Source organism: Maniola jurtina, chromosome 10, assembly GCF_905333055.1.
Source record: "Maniola jurtina chromosome 10, ilManJurt1.1, whole genome shotgun sequence".
Taxonomy (NCBI): domain Eukaryota; kingdom Metazoa; phylum Arthropoda; class Insecta; order Lepidoptera; family Nymphalidae; genus Maniola; species Maniola jurtina.
Window position 1 is genome coordinate 9,566,110 of NC_060038.1, and position 26,241 is coordinate 9,592,350.

General features: G+C 35.6%; 2 long non-coding RNA genes across 2 annotated transcripts; one reads left to right on the forward strand and one right to left on the reverse strand.

Moving 5' to 3' along the window:
* On the forward strand, positions 1 to 24,880 carry LOC123869172. The gene is made up of 4 exons (XR_006796829.1): positions 1 to 23; positions 3,676 to 3,680; positions 13,193 to 13,198; positions 24,805 to 24,880. It is a non-coding gene; the product is annotated as an uncharacterized LOC123869172 (long non-coding RNA).
* LOC123869168 lies at positions 5,639 to 24,884 on the reverse strand. Its single transcript, XR_006796825.1, has 3 exons — positions 24,803 to 24,884; positions 17,151 to 17,162; positions 5,639 to 5,648 (listed from the first exon to the last, which is right to left on the reverse strand). It is a non-coding gene; the product is annotated as an uncharacterized LOC123869168 (long non-coding RNA).
* Between the last annotated feature and the right edge of the window lie 1,357 nt (positions 24,885 to 26,241).

Sequence of the window (26,241 nt, forward strand, 5' to 3'; positions counted from 1 at the left end):
CCGATTTGGAAAAATTTTTTTTTGTTTGAAAGGGTATACTGTGCAGGTGGTCCCATATAAATTTGGTGAAGATCTGATGAATATCTTCGGAGATGGAGAACAGAACTCCTCAATGGATAGGAGCAAATCGCTCGCGATCAGTGTAATAGCTTAGTAAACAGTAGGGTTTTAACTGGGCACAGCATATTATAGTACAGTAGGGCCACTAAAAATTGTGAAATAAAAAAATTTCAAAAGAAAAATAAAACCGACTTCAAAAACGACAAACACTAAAAAGTAAAAAATAACTTTTGTTTAGCTACACGTGTAATGCACCTAGGTATGAAGTCGGGCGAGCTTCACTCTTGGATTTCTAATTTTGTTTTATCCAGGACATAAAGACATCCTAGGTAGGTACCTACCTACCGTCCGTATAGAGGACTTGTTTTCTCGTAATCTTCTCCTCGTTTTTATTTTGTTGATCAATGGTCAATGGCTTGATGTCATCAATGGTCAAATGACATAAAATCTTTGCAATTTCGTCTCTCGGTAGTACCTATTGTAGTTAAATACTTTCTTATTGGTTTGACCATGACTCTTTATATCTATAGGATTTCAAGGGCTAAAGATTAATTCCTGCTGTGCCTAAAAATAATAGTACACTTCATCTTATTAAACTACTCGTATTATTAGATGGAGGCATATTCTAGTACCTAAATAGATAGGTACCTATTTAAATAATTAGTAAATGGTAGGTACGTGCGGTCTACTGGGTACATAATATACCTATATAAGTAAATATAATAAAATTTTCCAAAGCCCCTGAAACAATGAAACAACGAATTAAAATCAGAAACGCATTGGTAGTTAATTAAATTAATCCTCGCCATAGGCCGCCGGGGGGTCAATACAACAAATTTTCAATTACCCATACTGGTCGCAAATTCAGCTTGAATGTAAATTATTTGAACGTGTGCATTATAAATATAATTGTAGGTGGGTGTGGGCGTGGTCATGTGGGCCAATGGGATGAAGGCTTTCAGGGTGGGCGGGGCGTAGGATAAGACTGATGTTGTTCCTGCAAAGCCTTCGTCGAGGACGCTGCGCTTTTCGGAATGCTACGCACCGTGCAGAACTTTCTCGCATGCCTAACTTACTTACTTAGCATTTTTTCATGCGACCTACAAATAGGTACCTACTGCGTGTCTATTTTATAAATAATTACCTATCTAAATACAGTTTACTAAAAACATATAAAACTATTGTTAATGTACCTAGTAGTAATTTGCGGAGTTGCGTTAGTTTAATTTAATATTTTTACTACTTAATTACTCCTATAAGAACAATGTCAATTAGGTACCTACCTACTTACCTACCTTTGATATGCACGTACCTACTTACTTAACAATTTTCATCATTAAATCTACGTTACTTACATTATTATTTCAAGAACTGAACTTATAGCTAAAAGTCGTACAGAGTGGCCCTTATTATCTTCTTTTCATTTTTTGTTGTACCTACCTTTCCCTTTACTTCTATACTAGCTGATACCCGCGACTTCGTTCGCGTGGATGTAGGTTTTTTAAAATTCCCGTGGGAACTATTTGATTTTCCGGGATAAAAAGTTGCCTATGTACTAATCCAGGGTATAATCTATCTCCATTCTAAATTTCAGCCCAATCCGTCTAGTAGTTTTTGCGTGAAGGAGTAACAAACATACACACACACACACACGCGCACACACACATACAAACTTTCTCCTTTATAATATTAGAGTGAAGTGTGATATATTTCGCTGATTGCTCCCAAAGTTTTCTGGTTAAAAGCGCCAAAAATTTAAACTAAAAAGAAACAAAAAGCAATGACTTCATTATTACCTATTTTTCATTAATTTATTGCTCACACTTCTAAAAGGTACTAGGTACCTAGGTAGTTACTATGTTTACCAATTTGAAAAACACTTGGAGATAGTGTAATAAACAAATACATTGCGTCTTAATGGCGTCACGTCACACATACCTTAAAGTCCATAAACGTAGTAACTACGGTGATAAAAATAAAAACTCGCAACTCGATACACTTCAACAACCTACCGAGTGCTTAACACCACCAAATGAGTCATAAAATTGCCCAAATATTCCACAACAGATAAATTTATCACCTCAAATTGTCGCTCACGTCGTAAATGCATCGTACAAGCGGTTCCCTACGACGAAAAGTCTCCCATGTCAATCATTTGTGTCAAACAAAATATAAAAATCAATTTACAGCGACATTCAAACCATTGGTAGGGAAACCGCTTCATTACTACTCGGGATAGCTATAAAAGCACTCATATTATAGCTACGACGAATGGCCTTAGTGATTTAATATACGAATATATCTCAAAGTGTAATAATACTTTGTCCATTGTTAATTCGTACCACTGCGAGCCTAGCAACAATAAATTTGCGATTAGATAAACAGCAGAAATGTTTCTGGGATGATTTGTTGTCAAGGAGCAGCCATTTTGGATCGTTCTCGTATTATTTACCTGGAGTAGTGGCGCACAAAAGAGTTTTGGAGTCATTTAATTTCGACCACAATGCGGATGCGAAAAAAAAACATCTTTTTGTGCGCGTGAAATGCAATTTTGCACATTCATTATTAATGCTTTCTTTATAATAACCATCAAATAACAAAGGGAACGAAACCTTTTTAAAAATTTGATGGTTGAGCTTTATTTCGCTTAATGGACTTTCTGGCAGAGACGCTTAATAAGAGCGATATTTTTTATACCTTGGCAAGTAGGTACCTTATTCTATAATAAGTATCTACAGAATAATTGAAGACGGCTAGAATGCTCAGAATATTTTATTACACAATACAAACACTTTCTCAGCTCTTCATATTTTACCTCCAAACTGAACTACTTACTTAGTAGGTAAGTAGGTATTAGGTAGTTAACAACCTATTGTTATTCAAGTTAATCACTTCCATTTCCAATTATTATTTATTTATTTTTAAGGAAATACCTATCAATATTAGGTATACTGCCTTCCTACTTAATAATAAAGTACTTTGAAAACTAAAACCACTACTTTGTCCGCGTGGATGTATTCAAAGATCCCAATTAAATGATTAATTATACTGACTAACATTAAACATAACAACTTACCTCCTAGCTTAGCCTACCTTAGGTGGGTACCTACAGTTCATGTCACAAATCACAGTATTATTATTTTTAGATAATCCAACTTTGTATCGGCAAAACCAAAGCATCCCCTCTACACCCCTTTTCATTATAACAACATAAACGACCATATCCCATACTTGAGTTTCAGCAGATACTTTATGTGACCATTAATATTTTTTTCGAGCTTTATTTATTGAGTCCCTCAGAAGCGGACCCAAGCAGGTGGTCCCTACTTAATCAAGACGTTACCAAAAAATGAAAAAGACCACTAAACTTATATATTTTTTGTCTGAATTATAGTTTTGTTCGTCATAAGTTATGCCTGGCAGAGCTAGGGTACCTTTTGTTTAGTTATTTATATGTATAAGAAGTAATGCGATGCGAAAGACGAATGGGTAATGAATATATCAGCAATAAAGAACGGATAACATTTCCAACCAGTTATAGAATTACGTTGCAACAAAATAACCTTCATGCGTTATTAATTCAGAGATCGGGATTTAATATGTAACGCGAGGTAGTTAGTGTTTTATGACTTGCATATTGAAAATGAATATTTTAATGAATATGAAAACTATATTTTTTAATCGATTAAAAGTTAGTCCTTGATGCGATCTCACCTAGTACTAATTGATGATGTAATCTAAGACTGAAACAGGCTAACTAGGAAGGACTATAGCAGTTTTTATAAAACCCATTGGTTTTGTAACGGAACGCTAAATCGATTGGCGGTATGACTTTGCTTGTAAGGTGCCAGACCAGAGACAATTAGGAAATTATTCATTTATTTCAGATTTTTTATAAATTAAACCAACAAACAGAGGTTAAGCATGTGAAAAATATAACTTTTTGTTCTATTTACTTATTGTGTTTTGATAGCCGTCGTTATAGTAGAGAACATTTATAATTTTATAATATTGTACCTACACCTACTAAAATTCTTAAATTTTTACAGAGTTATATCTACTTTCATAGTGATATCAAAGTAATAATAATGTCATTAAAGCGTGCCAAAACAAAAGCACGCCGTCCCGTGTACCAAGTCCTTGTTTCCATCGCAATAAAACGAGAAACTCATAATAAATCCCACAGATTGCAACTGAGATAGTGTCCTGATTTAAGAAGCCGATCGCCGAGATTTGTGTCCGTATACTTGTTGTTTACGAAAGTGTCTTTAAATTAAGATGCCATGCCTAGAATCTCGGAGGATATTTTCTGCTACGCCAGCCCATTCGTTGCAGAATTAATTGTACGCCGTATTTCTCGAATCAAAGGTCAAAATAGAATAGAATTTATATCGGGAATGTGGTTTGTCTTTCTGTTAAATATGTTATGAAAATTTAGGAGCCACCTACCAATGAAGACTTCTTTTTAGAATATAAGAATTCTTGTTTGAAAATCCACCTTATGGGACCTTATTACCTTCCCAGCGTACTTAGATATACCTACTTAGGTAGTGAATAAAATTCATTATTATTTTGTGCCTTTATACACGTGGATTTAGGATTTTTAAAATGCTGTGGGAGCTCTTTAATTTTCTGGAGAAGATACCTATAGCTTTTGTCGCTCTCCAGTTGATCCATGCAAAAGTTTACGTTGATCCGTTGCTCAATTATTGTGGCGTGATTAAAAAAAACTGACAAACATACACACACAATTCCGCATTTAGGTAAAGCATTAGGTAAATACTCAGTCATAGATTCACAAAAGCTCTCAGCTTTCGCAGGGGTCGCCCTCTGAAAATACAAACAAAATAGGTATTAAAAATAAGCTTTTAAAAGATTTTCTTGTCTTCTAAAAAGAAAACGGTCTTTACAATGTGGCTTAATTTCCACAAGCGATTAAAAAAAAATCCCACCCGAACAAATTCGAATCTACTCAACTATAATTCGCTAAAAAAGGCTCCCGAACTTTTATCCGACAGAGGGCAAAGGGGCGAGGGCCAACAAAAGATAAAAGAGATATATAAGTGGCCCTCGGCAGTGCCATCAAGTCGTTACAAGAGCAGTAAAATATTTCAAATTGTGCCCAATGCCGCGGAAAACGGAAGTTACACATTTTGCCCGTTCGTCGGGATCGCCGACATGGCCTTTACTGAGAATATAATTATAATTTTACTGTGAGAGAATTCAATTTCGCGTTTACGAGCTAGGCTAGATGCCTACATTCACAATTTAAGTGAATTTATACATTGCAGTTACGTATTAGGTAGGTACACCACACCATGGCATGAGAAGGAAATTGGAAATGTCTGAAAAATTAATTAGTATTATTGATATCGATTGAACCACAGAACAGCGAAACAGGTCATTGGAACTGAGCCTACATTTAGTAGAAGTTAACCTTATATGTATTATTATGTCTGAAACACGTACTTATGGTTTATTTTATTGTACTTACTTATACTATCTATTTTCTTTTTCAAAAAAAATCGTCGTTGCAAATGTTGAATAGTTACTGATTTGTAAGATTTGTTATAGAACATAAAATTTTTCTTCCTTTCTCTTATATAAAAACAAATTAGGTAACTCTATTGTACCTAAAGCCTAACAATCGTAGACAATAACATAATATTCACTGCCCATACACATACGCGCACATTTGATATGGTCCATATAATAGGTATAATCAAATTTATCACTGCCCCCTGGCCATTCCCATGAAATAACAATGGATTACAATTAGATGCAAATATCATCCGAGTGCGCATTAACGCTTCAGAAGGGTCAGCGTACAGTTTCCATGCAAATATGGACAGAAGCTGTTAAATTTCCCTCGTGACCAACCCGTATGAAGCGATAACTTCCATTTTGAACTTGTTACATATTGAATATTAGGCACGAGTATGATCTTAGAAGCAAAATTGAATAATAAACGGCCACAATTATAATTTAAAGAACTATATTAGGCGAAGTTTTGTCCTTGTCCAACTAATCTTATTACAAAGGGTATAATAATACCAGTAGATAGGTATCAAAAAATTGTAACCATGAATTGATTGAAGATAGATAATTATTTATTAGTGTAGTACCTACTTAGATGATGCCCGCGACTTAGTCCACATGGATTCAGGTTTTATGAATCTCGTGGAAACTCTTTGATTTTCCATGATAAAAAGTAGCCTTTGCATCCCCGGGATGCAAGCTTTCTCTGTACCAAATTTCGTCAAAATCAGTTAAAGGAATGGGTCTCAGTTGCAACCGATACCCGGGATTCTAAGATGCCTCATTCATTCCGTGGACGATGCCGCTGGGTTTTCAGTGAGTACCCTGGTATTGCCACATACCTGCTTTAGTGCGGGATGTGTGCATTTTCCCCAACGAAAAAAAGTACTAATAAAAATTTACTTACTTACTAAAAATTTTAGGTATTTTCAAAAATACAATTTCCCCAATAGCGGTAGTGTATCAAACACAGCGAATGCTCGCGTTTAATGGAGCGGGCGGCCGTTTCACGCACGGCCGCCGATGGACGATACAACATGGATGTAGTAGTAAAGAGTACTTATTTTACATTTTTCCTGCGAATTTTGTTAGATAAACAACGTTTTATAACCCACTAGATGATGCCCGCGACCTCATCCGCATGGATTTAGTTTTTTAATCCCGTGGGAACTCTTTGATTTTACGGGATAAAAAAGCTCTCGTGCGAATGAGGCCTAAGAGCTGATTTTTAAGATCGCCAGATAAACTTTAATTTCACGTTTTCAGTTTTGACAAATTCCCGACAAAAACTGTCAAAATCTTAAATTTATATAAATAGATATAAAAATTATTTTTGATGATTAGAAAATCGGCCCTAAATAGGTACACAAGATATTCCAATTTTAAACTGTTATACATTTTCCTACATTGGTGACAAAGTTGGCTGTCTGCTTAGCATAGATGGCGTTACGTGTATCGATTTTGTGTATTCGTTATTAAAAAAGCTTTCATGTAAAATAATAAGTTCAGGTTCAGTCCTATAAAATAATTAAAAGAAACCGTAAAAAATGTTAAACAAGCTGTAATATACGTTACTTTTGTCTAACTAGTAGGTAAAATGGGTAGGTAGATATACCTACCTAGTACAAGAGGTATGGCAGTGAATTATTGGCTATTTGAGATATCGTTATCAATCATTTACACAGGCATTAGATACATGATATTCTATACGCAGCTATAACAGCTGACTTCCCTTATGGGAATGCTTTCAGTCAATAGCCACGCTTTCGATTTCACAAGTTTCCCATATGAACTTGTTACCATAAATTCCATATTCTTCCTAACATTATGCATGGAAATGTACTTTGGATGTTGGGGCGAAAATTATTCCAAGTAGGCGTTCCCTTTGACGTTTATGCGCTTGTTGAAGAATGTTTTATTTTCATAGCCTTCCGTAACACTGCCACACCGAACAACTACTGGTCCATACATTGGTAGATAAGATATCGAAATAAATTTACGTAGGAATCTTTGCTAGAAGGTCTGAATAATATTCATGCTGAAAGCCTCAAAGATTTCAATAAAATATTTTTTCTATTTTGACTTGTGTCTACTATACCTATATTTCTATACTATATTTATATTCATCCAAAAGTATTCCGCCATTATAGGATTTTTGTTGTGCGAGGTACCTACTTAGTCAACGCCCAAAGATATTATCTTAATTATATTTAATTTAATTAATTCATGCATACTATTTTTAAAGAGCACGTTTGCTTGCTACTTAGTTTTTATAAAAAAAGCTAACACGTAGTAGTATCATGTAAGTTTTTATCAAGATATGTTTCAGTAGTTACTTACGCGAAATTAGGTACCTACATAATAATATAATAAGTATGTCCTATGTCATTTTCTTAATCATATTAAGCAAAAATATGAGCTATTAAAAATATATCTGCATAGCTAACGATATGTCTTTAGAAGGAAGGATTTATAATTTTCCCTACATTATCTTGATTGTTTTTTACCTGCAAGCAGTAATATTCCTGAAAGTTCTATAAATATACTAAATCTACCTACCCTATGGAGAAAAATATTTTGTATGATAGAATCTCTTCGGAGTGATATTGTTATTGAAATAAAGGTATTCCGTCACTTAGCGATGGCAGCTACTTTGAGGAAATGGAAAAATGTTTTGCTCGCTTCATCTAGGTGTTTGTTTTGTTTGAATATTTCGATGCAATATTTTGTTTTCCTCATAAGTTTTCACCCAAGGAACGTGTGCGGATTCGTAGAGTCATTTTCACCACTTGCATATCTATCTTTGCTGGAAAAAATTTGAAATAGAGTTTCCATCTTAGACTACATCATCACTTTCCATCAAGTGTGATTACCTCAAGTATGATGTGTCTATAATGCAAAAAGGAGCTATTTATTTTATTTTTATTAGCTATGGACATTTGGTACAGAGACAGCTTGCCTCCCAAAGACGGATATATTAGCTACAAGTTATCCCGGAAAAGAGTTCTTACTGGATTTTTAAATAACTTTAAGCTACGCACGCGAACAAAGTTGCGGGCATCATATTCTAGGAAGGGGGCATCTACATGAATAAATAAGGAAGTTTTTATTGAAATTAGGTTCAAAATCACCAACCCATTACGTAGACATATAAACAAAACTGTCATTAACAGCTAAAGTAGGTAGGTACCTACTCATTTTGTAAATAAAAAGTACATGATTTAATAAATGTACCTACATAAATTAATTTTACTTGCGCTATTCGTGTTTCAACATAAAACAGAATTAAAGTAAGTTTTATTGGTTAGTAAAAATAGCTGCCCACGATTGATGGTCTATGGTCACGCAAGCAACTCTGGTAATGTAATGACTGTGTATTTACCTAATAAAAGTAGATTTTGATTAACTTCTTTGCTTGAAAACACGTTTTAGGGATTCGTACCCGATGGGTGCCAACAAGACCTTGTTACTAAGATCCGATGTCCGTCCGTCCGGCTGTCTGCCAGAGGGCTGTATCTCATAAACCGTAGTAGGTAGACAGATGAAATTTTCACAGAATGTGTATGTCTAGTGCCGCTATAATAACAAATAATAAAAATCTCAAAATAGCTACTTACCGAGAAAATTAAAAACTATTAAGAAGTGTTTTCCTTTTACGATGGTAGGTACGGAACCCTTCGTATGCAAGTCCGATTCGAAATTGACCGATTTTTAGCTAAACAATTTTGTTTTACCGTTCACGATAATCGATGGGTTTTTATTGTGATTTACTTGTATGTAGACGTCAACCTCGCAGCATCAGGATTCAGCAGTTGGTTGGAGAAGTTCACATAGACAATTATTGCTATGGAAACGAAATTTATGATAATGAGATATTTCATATGAATCCCTAATCAAGACCTCAAGATTTAATATAAGTACTCCAACGCCTTTGATCTCGTGAACAATGACGACCACAATGGCTCAGCCATGACTCTGCCATTTAGGTCCCGGAATTACTGGGGCCGTCTCGGGTCTCTCTTTCTTACCTCAAGATTGCTCTGTCCAGATAGCTTCGTCCAGCCTCTGGTAGGTAATAACATACTATCCTTGCTCTGTGAGAAAACTGTTTAAATTATAGGTGAATATAAAAATAGAGTGTCGACTTCTTTCGATGGAAATATTCGAATGGGGTTTTTTCTTGTGAGTTATAGATACTTTAGTTCCACCGTAACACACAACAAGACCATAACGACCTACGATCAAATTATATAAAACACATGAAAACTAACAAGGAATAGCAGTAAACGTTAGGGAGAAACAATTTACGCCCACGGCTACGTAACTTACATAACGATACGCGAACCAAATACGCTTTCGGCAATAACCGGGCAACATTCTAACAATTTAATGTGGCATAAACAATACGAATACTCGTACTGGCTGGCTGTACGCGCCTCCAGCATATGTAGCCGCGTACGGGCCATATTTATTGTCTATGGTATTGTGGTGCGATCGTTACCGTATATCTGAGTGGGGGCGTACAGGGGCGCCCGATCATGAATCCTGATAACGCACCAACCATCCTAATGCGAACCACGCGACCTATCTAACGTTACCACTACACTACCGCTTTGATAGATCGCCGGGATCACTTGTACCTGGTGGTTATTTTGGCAGTAGAAGGGTTGCTGATTGGACAGGGACGCTTCTGGGCACCGATGACCCGTGCCCGTTAATGGGTTTAATCGCTGTAAGTGCGTCTGGGCGATTTATGTTTCATTTTCGATCTCGTTATGCACGCTGGATTATACGCCATCCCTAAATTTGATGTTTAATGATCCCGGGTAGATATGTATGTAAATTTTCAATGTTGTTTTCCCTTTATATTGTAGCTCCTAGATATTAAGCAAGCTTATTGTCAGGTAACGTACTGTTATACTTTCTGTAAAGTTGCGCATTATTTGTCTCGACAATCATGAAAGCATATAAAAATAATTGACATAGCCTTATAATATAACGATGCAGTAACCATGCCATTTTCTAATTGCACTGCACGCACTAACTAGGGTTACCAACCTTTACCAATTTCAAACTTATTCAATAGTTAGGCCCGGTATCCACCTAAGCGGAGAGGAAAGGACATGTCTACAGTTAACCAATCAGATTTTTAAAAAATGACGGATAATTTTTTCGCGTCATCTATTATGAATCTGATTGGTCGACTGAACACATCTGCTCTTCTTTCCACTTAGGTGGATACCGGGCCTCACAGTCACAATTGATGAAGATATACCTAGTAAATAAAACCTAATAAACTAATAGACTAATAAATAAGGGTCAGAATAATACAGGTGCTTTTATCAGAATTTAAAATAGGGATTAGCACCGCAGCGCTAGGCCGGGCCGTATCGCACCGGGCCTGGTCGGCTTTAACCGGATTCCACCGGCTCCAACTGGATTTCACCGGCTTAATTTGGATGCGCTCTGTTGTGCTTTGTCGCGATATCGTATTGTTTATTTTACGTTTTAAATCGTTTGTTTTTATTACTTTATTTTGTGTTAATTAACTGATCGTAAAATTGCAGTTTATTGGAAACTATTTTAAATACAATTTTATTTTTATTGTGTCAATAATAGTTACTAAAACAGAAATGAACAGAAATAATAGTTACAAAAATTATTGTAATTATATAGCTATAGTTAGTAAGTATAAGCTGTGATAGCCAAGTGGTTAGAACCTCCGCCTACTAATCGGAGGTCGGGGGTTCGAAGTAATTAAATATCACTTGCTTTAACGGTGAAGGGAAACATCGTGGGGGAACCTGCATCCTTGAGAGTTCTCTATAAAGTTCTCAAAGGTGTGTAGTCTACGAATCATCACTTGGCCAGCGTGGTAGAGTCTAGGGCCAAAACCGTTCTCACTCTAAGAAGACACACGTGCCCTGTAGTGAGCCAGCGATGGGTTGTTCATGATGATGAGGATGATATATATTTAAAATTGTATATATGTATATATTATACGCACATAGTAAGTGGTTAGTAGTGGTGGTGTGGGTTACGTAACCCACCCAACCGAAATCTGAAAAAAAAAATTGATATTTTTTTCGGTTATCCTTATCATTTACAAAGCTACCTATAGTATAAAGGTGCTTCAAAACGGCGTTAAAATAACTTATAATCCAATAAATAGGTAAGCCTGCAAAGATAACTTTTGTCATACAACCTTTCAAAACCCCGCTACGACGTAGACCCGCTACGGCGTAGTACTAACATATAATCCTTTTCGCTACAATAGCAATTTCAAACTTCCTTAGGGGCTTCGGATAATCTTTCTTTATATCGAAATACTAGCGGGAACTACGAACATCTGCCCTCTTACTCTTGAATATGGAAAAGCTCTTAAGTAAGAAAGGGAGCAACCCATACGATCTAAAGAATTTTCTTTACTTGCTTCTCAATAAAGAGGGGAACGGTAATGTGTATTTAGATTTTGGGTTCAAGTGTTATAATTTTGTTTTTTAATTTAATTTGTAACGGCGGCGTACCATCGTAAACCTCGCGGGGTGCGAGCAAAACGGGAATCAATGTTTTATAGAAGTCGTAAAAAATTAGACCGAAATAATTAATTGCAATGGAAATATCGTTAATCTGAAATTGATTTATAATTTCACAAACGTGATGAAGATTTGGTTTTACTTCCTAATACAGTTTTGCATAAACAACTTAATGTGAATAAAATATCTTGTCTTTTAATTCGATTCTTTATTATGAATACGACTTTCAGCTGTATTTAAGTAGACAACATGATTCCCTAAAGTATCTACATAACTTAGATAATACTAATATTTATTAAAATTTCGGAATCAAGTTTCGGAAAATTTACATGTATTATTAATACCTATTTAAAGGCACACTAGTATTCTTAATTCTATTTGAATTCAATACATGTAAGAAAAACCACCTAAAAAATTAAATTTTAAAAGAAATTTAAAAGAAAATGTGTAAGTAGCGGCGGACTCTTAAAATAATCTATATCAATTCCCTTATTAATTTCGGGAGTGGTAAAAGCATTACTTTCATAGCTATTTTAATGGGTAATTTTCATAAACAAAGTCGGGACACCGAGGGGCGAGGAGCGGGCGGGGGTGGCGCGGGTTCCTTTCCAAGATAGAAAACAGCTCTAGAGCTCGTATAATGGGTTTTTGGAATGGCGTCGTCCGTCTTGCCCCCACTTCCCCCCACCCGCCGCCTTCCCCGGGGCGAGAAAGGATGAATTCTTATTTCCTCATCTCGAGGCGTCCGGTGCAAACCCTCCATGTAGATTGCCTTTTTCTCGTGGAACCTTCGTATAACATAACAATGGCTTGTTTTCAATTTTGTTTCGCCTTTTTTCCGTTTGATAATGTAATACGTACGGCTAAATACGAGTACGCTTTATCTCACAACGCTGTTATCTTTTATTTGCTCTTGTTTGAAAAGATCTGAAATGTAAAATAAAAGAAATTTATGTAGATACCTATATGTATTTGTTTTCATTGATTGACATCATATCCATTTGTGTAACTCAATCATATTTAGGTAGGTAAAGTGGTGTAATATGAAAATCAATCAGGTATAGGTAATAACTTGAAATTATCGATTTTTCACTTATATTTTATTCAGTTCAAAACGAACTTTTTGCCCTCAGCATTGCCCGTGATATCTTGCATTCAACTCAGCAGATTTTAAGGTTGGTGCAAAATATAAAAGTTTGGCTGTAATTCATTCGGAATGATTACTTTAGCATCTACGAGTACAGCTACCTTATGCGCACACACAGAAATAAATTATTACAGTTTAGTAATACATAGTAGGATTATAGAGATCGTAAGATATCGGATAAATTAAATTTATAATCCAAGGAAAGGAATACCTACCTATGGTAATATATTGCATAGCTGCCATTAAAATAACTTCCAATATGTGTATGTAGGTCGTTATCGTAATATATTTAAAACGGCAAACTCGCTGCATTCATGAAGTGCAATGCGAGCCAAAAATACTTTGACACTGTGCCAAAACAGGCGAAATGTACATAAAGCATCTCAGATACCTACTATGACAACTCCCCTCCAATTTCCTGAAAATACATTTTCAGATAGTGAAATATAAACATGCTTCCTGTATCATCAACTTAGTAGTAAGTATAATATCAACTATGCTTAGTATAAAGATTCATTATTTTGGCAAAACAAAATGTTAGCCAAAAATTTGCTTTGAATTTGCCATTTTGAGTCACCAACCAATCAAGGAAAGAAAATATCGTGAAGATACCTGCATGCCTGAAAATTTCAAAGATATGTGACGTCTCCCAATCCAAAAATCATCGAAAAATATGCCAAATTGGTATTTTTGTCCTATAAAAAACTTAGATATCACTTAGGAATAATTATTCGGTATGTTTATGTTTCTACAAATTAATGAAACATTCGTCGGTATGCCAAAACCTTAATGACAACCAGTTTACCTTGAACCCACTTTTCCTTTTATACGATTGACTGCGTGTCTCTCCATAATTGGTAAGGGACTGGGAACGTCTTTGGCCACTACGCAGCAATCATGGCAGTAGTCTGAAATGAGAAGGCACCCTCTAAGGCTAAACAAGTAACGACGTTGAATCGCTGTAGATTTTTTATAATAATTACTAAAATAAATATATCCATTTTTATGAGAAAGATATTCGTCATTAAAAATATTCACTTCGATTTATAAAAAAAATTTGCACCAAAGTTAATACACTTAATTAATATCAGTTTCCACAAATTAGTAAAACATTCGTTGGTATGCCAAAACGTTGATGACAACCAGTTTAACTTGGACCCGCTTTTCTTTTTATTCAATGGACTCCGTGTCTCTCTATAATTGGTAAGGGCCCGGGAACGTCTTCGGCTATTACGCGGCAATCATGGCAGTTGTCTGAAATGAGAAGGCACCCTAAGGATAAACAAGTAACGTGTGCGCGGAACTGCCGAGACGTACAGAATTCATATTTTATTTCCTTGGCCCCTTTTGTTTCTTACCATATACCTACTTTGAGACTGGTATGCTCAACTTATAAAATTCTAAAACAATTGTTTTTTCCATGTAACTACAAAAAATACTTTTTTTTTCTCTTTCGTCTGGTTTTACAAAGATTAGCCAATGTCAAGTTTGTAGTTATTTGTAACAAGTTAGTTAAACTATACAAGTATGGACCCCGTCTGTGCCGGCACTCACCGACATACGCACGGCACCCCTTTAGAGCGCTTTCCAGTCAAAAAGGCAGAGCACGCCCGCCAGCTAACACCAACACAGACGAAGAATACTATATTTAATATAGAATAATAAGGCTAAGTATTTTCTACTAGTCAACTTACTGAAATTATGTAGATGTTCTGTGATGAGAGGCCAGAAAACGATAAAATTTACATTTTGATTAAGAATTCAATTTTCAAAGTAAAAAAAAATATGTGGCAAATTCATAGATCGTTTCTTGTATGTGTTTTTCTAGGATTAAATATTTATTCGGAAGTAGGTGCCTACTAAACAATAGCAAAAGGTACATACAATTTAAACAAAATTAACTTATTAATTAATATATTAATTAATTAAGTAAAATATTTTTATACAAAATGGTAGAGCAACTTTCTTGCGAGTGCAATATAAATGGGTAAAAGTACAAAAATGTTCTGTAACATTTTGCCATAAAAATTGCTTTTTTTATGTGTATAAATGTTTAAAGTATCGTAGGAAGCATGTGTTTTATTGGTTTTAGAGCTTGTTGTATTAAGTTTTCATTTTATTTATGGTAGCGGTACAAATAAAAATGAAAGAAAATCTAATTATTTTAAGGTTAGGTAAGTAATAACGTAACATTATAATTAAAAGAATTGATAAGTAATTATATTAGATATGCTATAATTTTCTTAGGTTAACTTAGATATTATCTGAGTCATTTTGTTTTTTTTAAATATTCTCTCTACATACGGTCTATTTTACGATACTACTAGAGGCAACGACCCTGAAGGCGATTCATTTATCGAAACCAGAGTGAACTAGAGTGAGGAAACCTTTGCTTTGAAATCCACTCAGATATTTAAATGAAAAATGTTCTGGACCAAATAAAAAACAATCCCTCCCACTATTACAAAACAATCAAAGTCCCAAAGTTTCATTCCCTGCTTACTTGACAATTTGGAGGTTCATAAATAAATTCAACGAAATAACAATAAAGTGGGATGTACACCGTCCGCTAGATTTATGCTTATCTCGTTGCTATAAAGCCGTATTAATGCATATAAACATATCAAGGGGAAAGGATGGCCATAAGTTAAGGAATATCGGGGAAAACGCGGCGTAAGCAAGACGTATTGCGTTAAAACGCGTAGGTATTTATGACCATTGCGTTATGATTGCATTATTAATGCCCATTCGGTGAATCTTGTGGTGGAAATTCTTTACGATGGTTTTTAATATCTACGATCTTTTTTGTTTGGATTTTATTTAGGAGCCCTCTCATTTGGAATGTGTGGATGAAAAAGCTAGGTACAGCCCGCTCACAGACAGACGGATCGACGGAGGCTTAGTAATAGAGTTCCGTTATCACCCTTCGGGTATGGACCCTAAAAAGAGTAGGTATTATACCTTTTTCATAAATATGTTCATTATCAACATTTACATCATCATCAAAACGGCTTCTTCAATTGCACGCCATTCGCCTTTGTTTCTGGTTAGTTGTATTCAAGTCTTCATTAATTTAAACATGTATTAGGTCCTACCTAGGTAAAATATTCCCCCTTCCACCCTCATCACCTGGTACACTTCGACCGCCTGTTGTGCCAGATACTTTTTTCACGCATATGCATACTGTGGAATCAACTCCCATCAGCGGTGTTCCCACTGGATTAGAACATGGGGTTATTCAAGGGGCGGACCAACAAATTCTCGAACGGCCGGCAACGCATCGGTGGTTCCTCTGGTGCTGCGAATGTTCATGGGCGACGGTAATCACTTAACTTCAAGTGACCCGCCTACTCGTTTACTCGCTATTTTTTACTTAAAAAAACTGTGTTTTGCTAAAGCAAATACAAAGTCACCCTACACATCCTCCCTTTCGCCGTTTCGGCGGGAAAGTTCCTGATCCGTTTCCTGTGTTTGCCATTTCACCCCGCAGCGCCCGGGGAGCCCTGATGCCTCGCAAATAAATGTACGACGCCCTCCCGCACCTCCTCAGTAAATCTGAAAATGCAAAAAATAATTGCTTTAATAAATACTTCACATTTTTACATAGCCCACGGTAAATGAGAACGTTTTTGATAAAACAAAACCCTTTAAATGTGCGTGGTTCGAAATGAAGAACAATCAAAAATACTATTAGAAACTGTTTTAAGGTCCATAATTGCTGAAATAAGTTCTTGTTGTTTATAAAAATACCTATCTACTTACTTACCAAAATTCTTGAAATATTTATTGATCTTATAGGTAAAGTTAAAAGCTGTTAACTCAAAAGCTTTAAGTAAAGCTTTATGTTAAGTAGGATAGATAAGGGTTACTTTTGAGTAAACCTAATTACTTAAAGCCCATAAGATTAGGTTTATTCAAAAGGATCCCACATTTAAGAATAAAACTTTAGTATTTATTTATCTTTGAATATTTTTGTTTTAGTATTCGTTATAATAGATAAGTAAGCACATTACACATTAGATAGGGTAAGCTAATTTTAAATGTTAATTCAGAGGCGCTCTTAAGATCTTTATTCTGTTAATAAAAATATAAGATAATTTTATCTTTCTGATTCACATATACCTTACACAATCAAAGGATGCGGTTGGTCATAAAAATTAATGGTTACAAACACTCCATTCCGATGAGAATAACTTGGAACTTAATCTCTTAAGTCAAGCCACCGCAGACTTAAACTATGATGTTAAATCAGAATATGCCGACAACTTAATTTAGTCCTAAAGGCTTTTTATTTATGTTTATTTCCCGAAAATTCGAGCAAATTTTTTTATTGCAAATCTACCAATCATGTCAAACCATTCAATCGATTTTTTGCATGGATAGACATTAATCATTAATTATTATCAGTTGGTAGGTGCGTAGGTAGTCTACTTGCCTATTATAAAAGATTCTTTAAAAACACGCTATTTATTATATCTATATAAAAATCTATCATTAAATCATTACTTTGACATAATAGTGGGCAAAACCATTAATATTCGTATTGCCTTTTAAAATATCAGCAAGTATCATTAAAAATAAATGATATAGGTAACGTCCCACGTCGTGTAGTTTAAAATATCTCTTCTATTATCTCTACATCGGCGTCTTAGGCCTTGTCCTCACTATGCGAATAGTGAGCGGTAGCAATAGTGTTTGCTGCTTGCCTATGATTTTTAAATAGAGTGTCCATACAGAGCGTATTTTAGATACCTACGCAGTTCGTGGTGTTTGATTTGTCAACTCATTCGAACTGAACGTTGCGCCCGGTAGGTACATTGATATAAGTAAATACTAATCGTTTACCTACCCTCCCAAGAGTTCGCCAGATCACCGCTAGCTAAATCCTAAGATAGCGACGATACCCCGCGCGCCGCTCAGAGTTAGCCAGCGGACTGTCAGTCGCTCACTGCTCGCCTGATGAGGACACGGCCTTAAATCCAATGTCACATTCAACAATGGCGCTGAATAGTGGTACGATAACCCTCAAATGGTCCGGAACTTTTTCTTAATGGTTTATTTAAAAATTACAATTTTCAAAGTTTCCTTCGCCTCGGATAAATCTCTTTTATTCGCCTTCCGAGACATCTACTTTTGATCTGAATAGCTTTTATGCGATGTTTGCGTTTCTCCTCTGAGTTGGTGATTTAGTACTGTGTTTTGCACGCAGGGTTATTTATATGTCTACTTTCATTCATATTTCGAATGAATTAGTTATAAATGGTATACCTAGCTCTATATTTTATTAGTAAGTAGGTACCTACCTAGTCTATGATGTGTTACACTTCTTATTATAATGTAACAAAGTACCTAAATATATAAATTTATCACAATTTTTTTATTTAAAACATCCTATTTTTTTAAATAGATACCTTTGTTCACTTAAATAATATAACTACATAAGTACTTGTAAATAATCTGTAGTTATATCCGTTTAAACAAAAAAAACCAATCTGAATTCTTATCAAACTTGAGATGGCTACATTTTTCCCATTGCCATAAGCGGTTTGATACAGTCCTGGCGTCCCAAGCGTCGAAGTCGTCAGGGTCCTTAACAATCGCGTTTACGACATATAAAACTTAGTCTTTATAGTCTCCCCGTATATAAACGTGGCTTTTATACCTTTTTAATTAATTGTACTGTCGTTAAAGGCCATATCAGTTTTGTCGTGATGATGCTTGGAAAATTGATGGTCTAGTGATTCAATAAAAAGATTTTGATGGGCTGACAGTTCATAAAGATCTCGTAAACGTCCGAATAATGCCCGTTTGCTTATTTAAATCTTAGGAGATGGATTGTGAAGGGAGACTGCTAATGGTTAGTAAAATAAGTTTTTATGTGAAATCAAATAGACTGTTGCTTTTTTAGTGGCTTACGGAGGAATTTTAGATCGCAAAAGGAAGTCAAAACCGCTAATACCGCTTCTTTTTGACAAGTTAATGTTGTAGCCTACAGATTTCGGAAGGAGTACCTACCTAGACCAAACATGCACCTACCTATACTAAAAAGATATAGAAAATTCAGCTAAACAACAGGCGTGCAAGCGGACCTTGATTCCGAAACTTATTTATAAAGATTATTATCATCTTATGTTTGTCTGTCTGTTTGTCTCTTTTAACTTACATTTACGTAGGTACTTACCGTTCATTCTATGGAGTTGAAACTTATTTTGTTAAAAGCTTCATCTAGCTAGGCTACTTTTACTGATTTATCTAATAGAATTAGGTTAATGATTCTACAATGTTATAGATTTACGGCTCAATTAGCAATTCCAAAGATGATATCAACTTTATGGCTCAAATAAATTACTTAATCAGTGAATAACTCTAAACTCTGATATATTAATATTAAAACACTTAATGGACCGGTCCGTGGGCGGAGCTAAATATGTCTCTATTCCATTATAAATTTAACGTAATGCTAAGTTATAAGATTGTCTGTGCGCAGTACTTATCTATTAGTCACAGCGTGAGATCGAGGTTTTGTTAGGAACTAATAACTTTGCCTGAGTAACAAAGACCTTTCTAACATATCTATAGATACCTATTTAGTACGAATAGACCTACATAGATACTGTGAAATAGCTTTTAATTATTTCCGGTTAAAATACCTGTTATAAAGATATAAATCAACAAATGGGGCTGTTAAATAATATCTTATAATAATCAGAAAGTACTGAAACATTAAATTATGCTTTAGATCTTAAAAACCAACCCTCTAATACCGCTGACGGTATTTACGACCCGTACCAATTAATTTTTTCCCTCTTTTTACTCCGTCAACGGTAAAGAGTACAAAGTGGCCATAGACACAAATACAAGTGGCTATAAAATAAATGTAGCTGACTCAGTACGGGCTGGTGTCTCTATTGCGCATGTGCGGTACATTCCGGCACTTTTATTGATTTCAGTAGCACTAACGGTCCATAAAGCCGACGTGCCGGACTGGAGCCTTCGCTCTATGCCCCTTATTAGGTACTCACGATATCCAGTGAATTCTACTTGTTAACTTTTTAAAAGCTATGCGTTTTTATTCTTAAGTTTCTTCAACGTGTATGTTACTAAACTGATTTAGACATACCTATCAACAAGTTTTATTTATAAGTTGGGTATGCAATATTTTAGAAATATGAAACTAATTTCTATATTATTGAGCTATTAGTGTTCATTCCACGTAGCCAATATAAACGGTCTCATAAACGTCATTTACAGCCAATAATCACCCAACGCACGTATTTTTGGATTAACTACATAGGAAGTCGCCGATCTTAATTGCGGGCGACGATCGGGGGACGTCGCATGGTCATTACGACCGTCGGACCTGCACTACATTATTTTGTTTGTGTACTCATTTAGGAGGGTTGACTTAATGTTTCGAAACATGCGGTTGCAATTAACGGTCAAGAAGTTGCTTCTTGTAGACAACCTTTTATTTAGGATATTTTTTGATCGACTATTAGGTATTATTATATTAGTTCGATATATGAAATTAATAATAAGTAATATTAATTCGATATAGCCTACTAATAATATTAATTCGATTCTAAATCAGTATCCTCCCCATTTGTGTTTAATGCCTGATCATCAAGAGTAAACAGGATTTTTAAGTGTGTGCTTGGTACATATTTTTATTAATTTATGCTAGTAATTAATGAGATTCTGCCATAGAAAAGTTATTGAGAAGCATCGTACCTAATACATATGTATTATGTAGTCTTAGACCCTAGATAATGTAGCGACTTTGACGGCGAAGATTTGGACTCTGCAGCAATCGCGTGGAAACTCTTTAATTTTTCTTTACAAAAAGTAACCATGTCTAACCCTGGCAAGTATGTAAAATGTAAGCTATCTCTGTGTCAAATTGGATTAGGTTAGGCAAGGTTAGTGAAAACGTAGCAGACACATACGCATAGATAAAATAATACCTAGACTTACCTACCTACTAAGACAAAGATCGTCAACCCTAAGTAATATTTCGAGTGTAATAGTAAAAGAGAACATTAGTGGGTGTTCGTGTAATATCGACGGAGCGACGGCTGCAGAGGTTCTATTGCGGCCTTTATTAAAAGTAAATTTGCCGCCGCAAAATGTCCACAAGTTCTGTTACGACTTCAACTGACATAACTACTAGAACTTTAGACAAACATTTTATTTTCTGGTTCGAAAATCGTGTCTTTTTCTTTGTCTTCAAACTAGATCTGAAAAATTCTTAGCTATACGAATTTCCCGATAACCTGCTAAATCTGGTTGAAGCTTTTTATCGTAGTATAAAAGAAATTTCGAAGTTATAAACAAAAAAAACACAGGCAAACGGCAGGCAACTTTATTCTAGATCCATTCAGTTAAAATAATGATTTCAAGTAAATGTTAAAATGTAAATTTCTATAAATTGCCTCTGGTCTGATCTGATGAGAGACTTCGGCCGTGGCTAGTTAACACTCTACCGGCAAAGCCATGCCGTCAAGCGATTTAGCGTTCGATACGGTGCCGTGTGGAAACCAAAGGGGTATGGGTTTAATAAAAAACTGCCATACCCCTTCCAGGTTAGACCGTCACTTGCCATCAGGTGAGATTGCAGTCTGGCTAACTGGTATCTGAATAAAAAAAGGATCAAACGTATCCAGTACCAGTAGGTACCTATTTCAGTTGGTACAATATGTCCGTAGCAAAAGTAGTGGCAGTGAAGCGATGATTTCGCTACATTTCGCGCCACCGTAACGACTCTCGGAATCGTCTTGATGGACGCTATGAATGAGCTCTCACAACATAAAGAAATCCCCTTAAAAAGGGTAGCTCTGGGGTAGAATAACAGAGCGTTAAGCATCTCAAACTTTAGCATTTTTACTTTCAAAGTATAGGCACTTACACTATTTGCTAAAATTGATGACTTAGTTTACAGTATTTGCACTAACTAGGTACACAATTGTCGATTTTACAGGAGGGCTCACTTCTTGAAGGTACCTGTAAAAGTCTATTTTAGGAACTTTCGAAGGGTTTCAACTAATTAACTAATGGGGTTTCAACTTTGGTAAAGAATAAAAATCATCCAACGATAGATACATTTACGCTACCAGGATCTTGGGTACGGTATCTCACTCACAGAAATTCTAATAACAAGGCATCCAATTATGTGGTCTCACTGCAGCACAGATAAAAGCAATCAATCAATCATTTATTTGTTTGCTCTAAGTGCAGGTTAACAAAGAAATTACAATTCATTTTAGTATCACCACTTTTGCCGTACAATGGCGTGCAAATATTTTGCATAGGCAGTAGGCACCTAATATTAAATGCAAGCTGTACAAACTTTACTACATATAATCGAGAATAATACATACAAAAATAAAATGTCAAAATGTAATGTAGTGACAAACGGATTAAATTAATTATTTATAATCGATATTCAATGAATTTTAATTTGATTTCTAAATAATTATTCACGGCCGGTATAAATACCTATCCGTATGTTAAGTTTGTGTTGATGTAGTTTATGTAGCAAAATATAGAATAATAGTTGAATGTTTCTAAAATACCTGCCCATAGTTTGAATTATAATATGCATAAAGAAACATTATGTTAGATGAATTCAAAGTATAGCTGCATTTGCTAGTTAAGAGATTTCAAATAATTACAAAACTTTGAGCACCTGTGCCAGGCAAAGTTTGCGATGTCGGGACGAGACCGGCTAAGCTGTGGGTGCAATTTCATTGCGCCTTAAGCTAGATATTCTGGATTTTGGGCTATTCGCTTAAACTGCTTCATATCTAATTATATTCATCTAATGAAAGAGAAATTTACTTGTATCATTGGCAAAAATCTAGATCTTTATTAAAGAGTTTTAGAACAGTTTTTTTCTATCACTAATAGGTATCTTTGAACAGTTTTCCAATTTATACACTTAATTTTCTTTGAAGGTTATAGGTATAACTTTCATTCTCTCGATGGTACAAACATTCTTTGTTATACAATGTTTCTATACCTGACCAGAGAAGCATGTTCTCTGCAAGTAATTTTACTATCACAAGACGATTTCATTATTTTGGTAGGTACCTACAGGCTGACAACCACGAATTCATCCACTTGGATTTAAAATCCCCTGGGAACTCTTTGATTTTCCGGGACAAAAGATAGCCTTATTCACTCTTCAGGACTTTAATTACATATATCCATGCAAAAATCTCGTCGATCCATTGTTCCGTTGAAGCGTGATAGAAGAACAGATCAACAAACAAACTCACTTTTCCATTTTATGAGTAGTGATATCATGACCCACTCAGCAATACAACAAACAAGAAGATAAACATACCCAGTTTACAACCGCTGCTAGGTTAACAATTCCAAAACAAGCAAAAATATCCTCTTGCGTTGCAGTAAATCTGCAAAGTTGCCATCGAAGCGTATATCTGACCTCCCTCACACAGCTAGGGGAGTAAACAAAACAAGTTTTTTCCTCGGATGAATAAATAAGACAAGGGTCGTCTTCAGAGGGGCTACCCCCACTTGTATAACTGCCTGATTTGAATGTTTTAATCCTTTGAAATAACACGGTCTCAGCTGGAAATTTCGTTGAATAATTGGTGAAAAGCGAGGCTTTATCGTCTAATTTCAAATTGCTTTCGGCTGCCATAAAGGCGATACAAATGAGAATTTATATTATGATATGAAATCCACTAATTTGGCGCCCTGTGATCTTGTAAGTTATGCTCCATGGCAAGTTGTAGGTAAAACTTAATATTTTACATGAGATTACTCTACCTATTACATAAATATTAAATATACTTAGGTATTTATTCTTATTTTCTATGTGGTTAAGAAAAATATTATGTTAGATTTAACACCATAAATATACAATTATTAATCTTCATAATCTTGCTTTTATTCGTCACACATTCGAAATAGGATAAATATTACACCATATTAGAAAATTATCGTAAAAGTGTTGGTAAAAACTAATTTAGGTACAAAATTGATTGTAGCTCACTAAAATGACCTACTCGTACAATCACAAAAATAACTACTAGGTATAGCAATAAGTATACATTTGGTGAGTATGTAAACTCACCAAAGAAGAAAAATGCTACAAGAATTGTATTAAAATATTAAAATAATCTCAATTTTAAGGGTAAAAGTGACATTCTCGAACTACAGATTTCGACAATCCCGTGACGCGGGGTCTTTCCAATGACCCCGAGCGATGAAACTAACGAGCCAGGGTATCAACAAAAGAGCAATAAGATATGCTGGGAAAACTAGTGTGAGTCCCTAGGGACCCGTCCCGCCTGCGCCGGTATCGCCTTTCGGGGCTCAAGGAAATGTGTTTTCCACGATTCGCTTCGATAAATACTGCAAAAGAAATATTCACTTGAATCGAAGACAGGGTTTTAACTGTCTTCCAAAAAGGAGGAGGTTCTTTTAATGTTTTACCATAACACCGAATTTTTCGAGGTTTCTGGACCGATTTGCAAATTTCTTTTGAATCGACAGTGGAAGTTTCCGTGGTGGTCCTGCATAAAAAATTCTGGATCCAACTCCTTAATCCTGATGCTGCAGGGTTACTGCCTGCCTAAGTTATCAAGAATCAGGAAGTATTCATAGTAGATATAGGCGGGAAGGTAAAAATCTTTACTTTTTTTAACCCCCGACCTAAAAAGAGGGGCGTTATAAGTTTGACCCGTGTATCTGTGTATCTGTCTGTGGCATCGTAGCTCCTAAACGAATGAACCGATTTTAATTTAGTTTTTTTGTTTGAAAGGTGGCTTGATCGAAAATGTTCTTAGCTAATTGAAGAAAATCGGTTCAGGCGTTTGAAAGTTATCAGCTTTTTTCTAGTTTTCTTATAGAGGTTATTGTGTCGGGGGCTTTTTAAATTTTGAGTTATAATTCATTTTTCTAGGTCTAGAGTTCTTGTATATTTGCAACAAGGTATAGGTTAAGTACCCTCCATTCAAAATGAAGCAATAGTTTTCAGACGATGTATGTATAATTGCCCCATCCCGGGGACCAAGCAACACGTCAGCGGGATTGCCGCGTATATCCCGGTAATTGGAGCGCAACCCGGGATTCCACTTTCTTTATTGCAAATAAAGTAGTCCCGCACTGCTGTTATTCTTGTGTGTCGGTGCAATTTAAGAGATTACGAGGATACCTTTAACTTAAGCTATTACAAAAAAATCGGTACTTAAGTCCGAGTCGGACTCGTAGGCACGCGAAGGGCTGCGTGCCATAGTACCTACCAGATATTATAACTATTATGTAGGTATACCTACTTAAAAAAAAATTTGAATTTCGCCATCTTGGCTTTTATTTTTTGTTGTTATTGCAGCAAAAGACACTCTCTGTGAAAATTTCAATCTTCTACCTATCATGACATAGGTAGAAGATGAGGTTCATGAGATAGGTTTAGTCCCCTGACAGGCGGACGGACGGAGAGCGGAGGCTTGGTCCTATTGGAACTCTTAATCACTGAACCCTAAAAAGTACACGTCAGATTTGTGAGAGTTAGCTCCTGGTCACACACGTTATCACGTCATGGTATTGTATAAAATATTAAGCTCTTAGAAGTTATACCTAATAACTAAACGGAACTGTAGGGGAAATGTGGAGGGCACCAGAGGAAGGTAGCCGATGGTCTGTAATCTGTAGTCCTGATGGTCTGATGTGAGCAGTCCCTTGCACGATCCTGGCTGTCGGCTAGCAAGGAGAAGTGGCGAATGCTTGTGAGACGTAAGTACAACATTTGCCGTCAAAGAGTTCGTGATATAAAGAACTTCGTGATGGCAACGGCCTCTCTGCCAATAGTGTTATGACGAAGAAGAAATAAGGGGAACTACCCCTTAGTGATGACCCTGATAATATTACCTGTATAATATTATGGTCATACCTTTTATAACTTAAACCCACGGATTGGAACTTGGAAGCTGA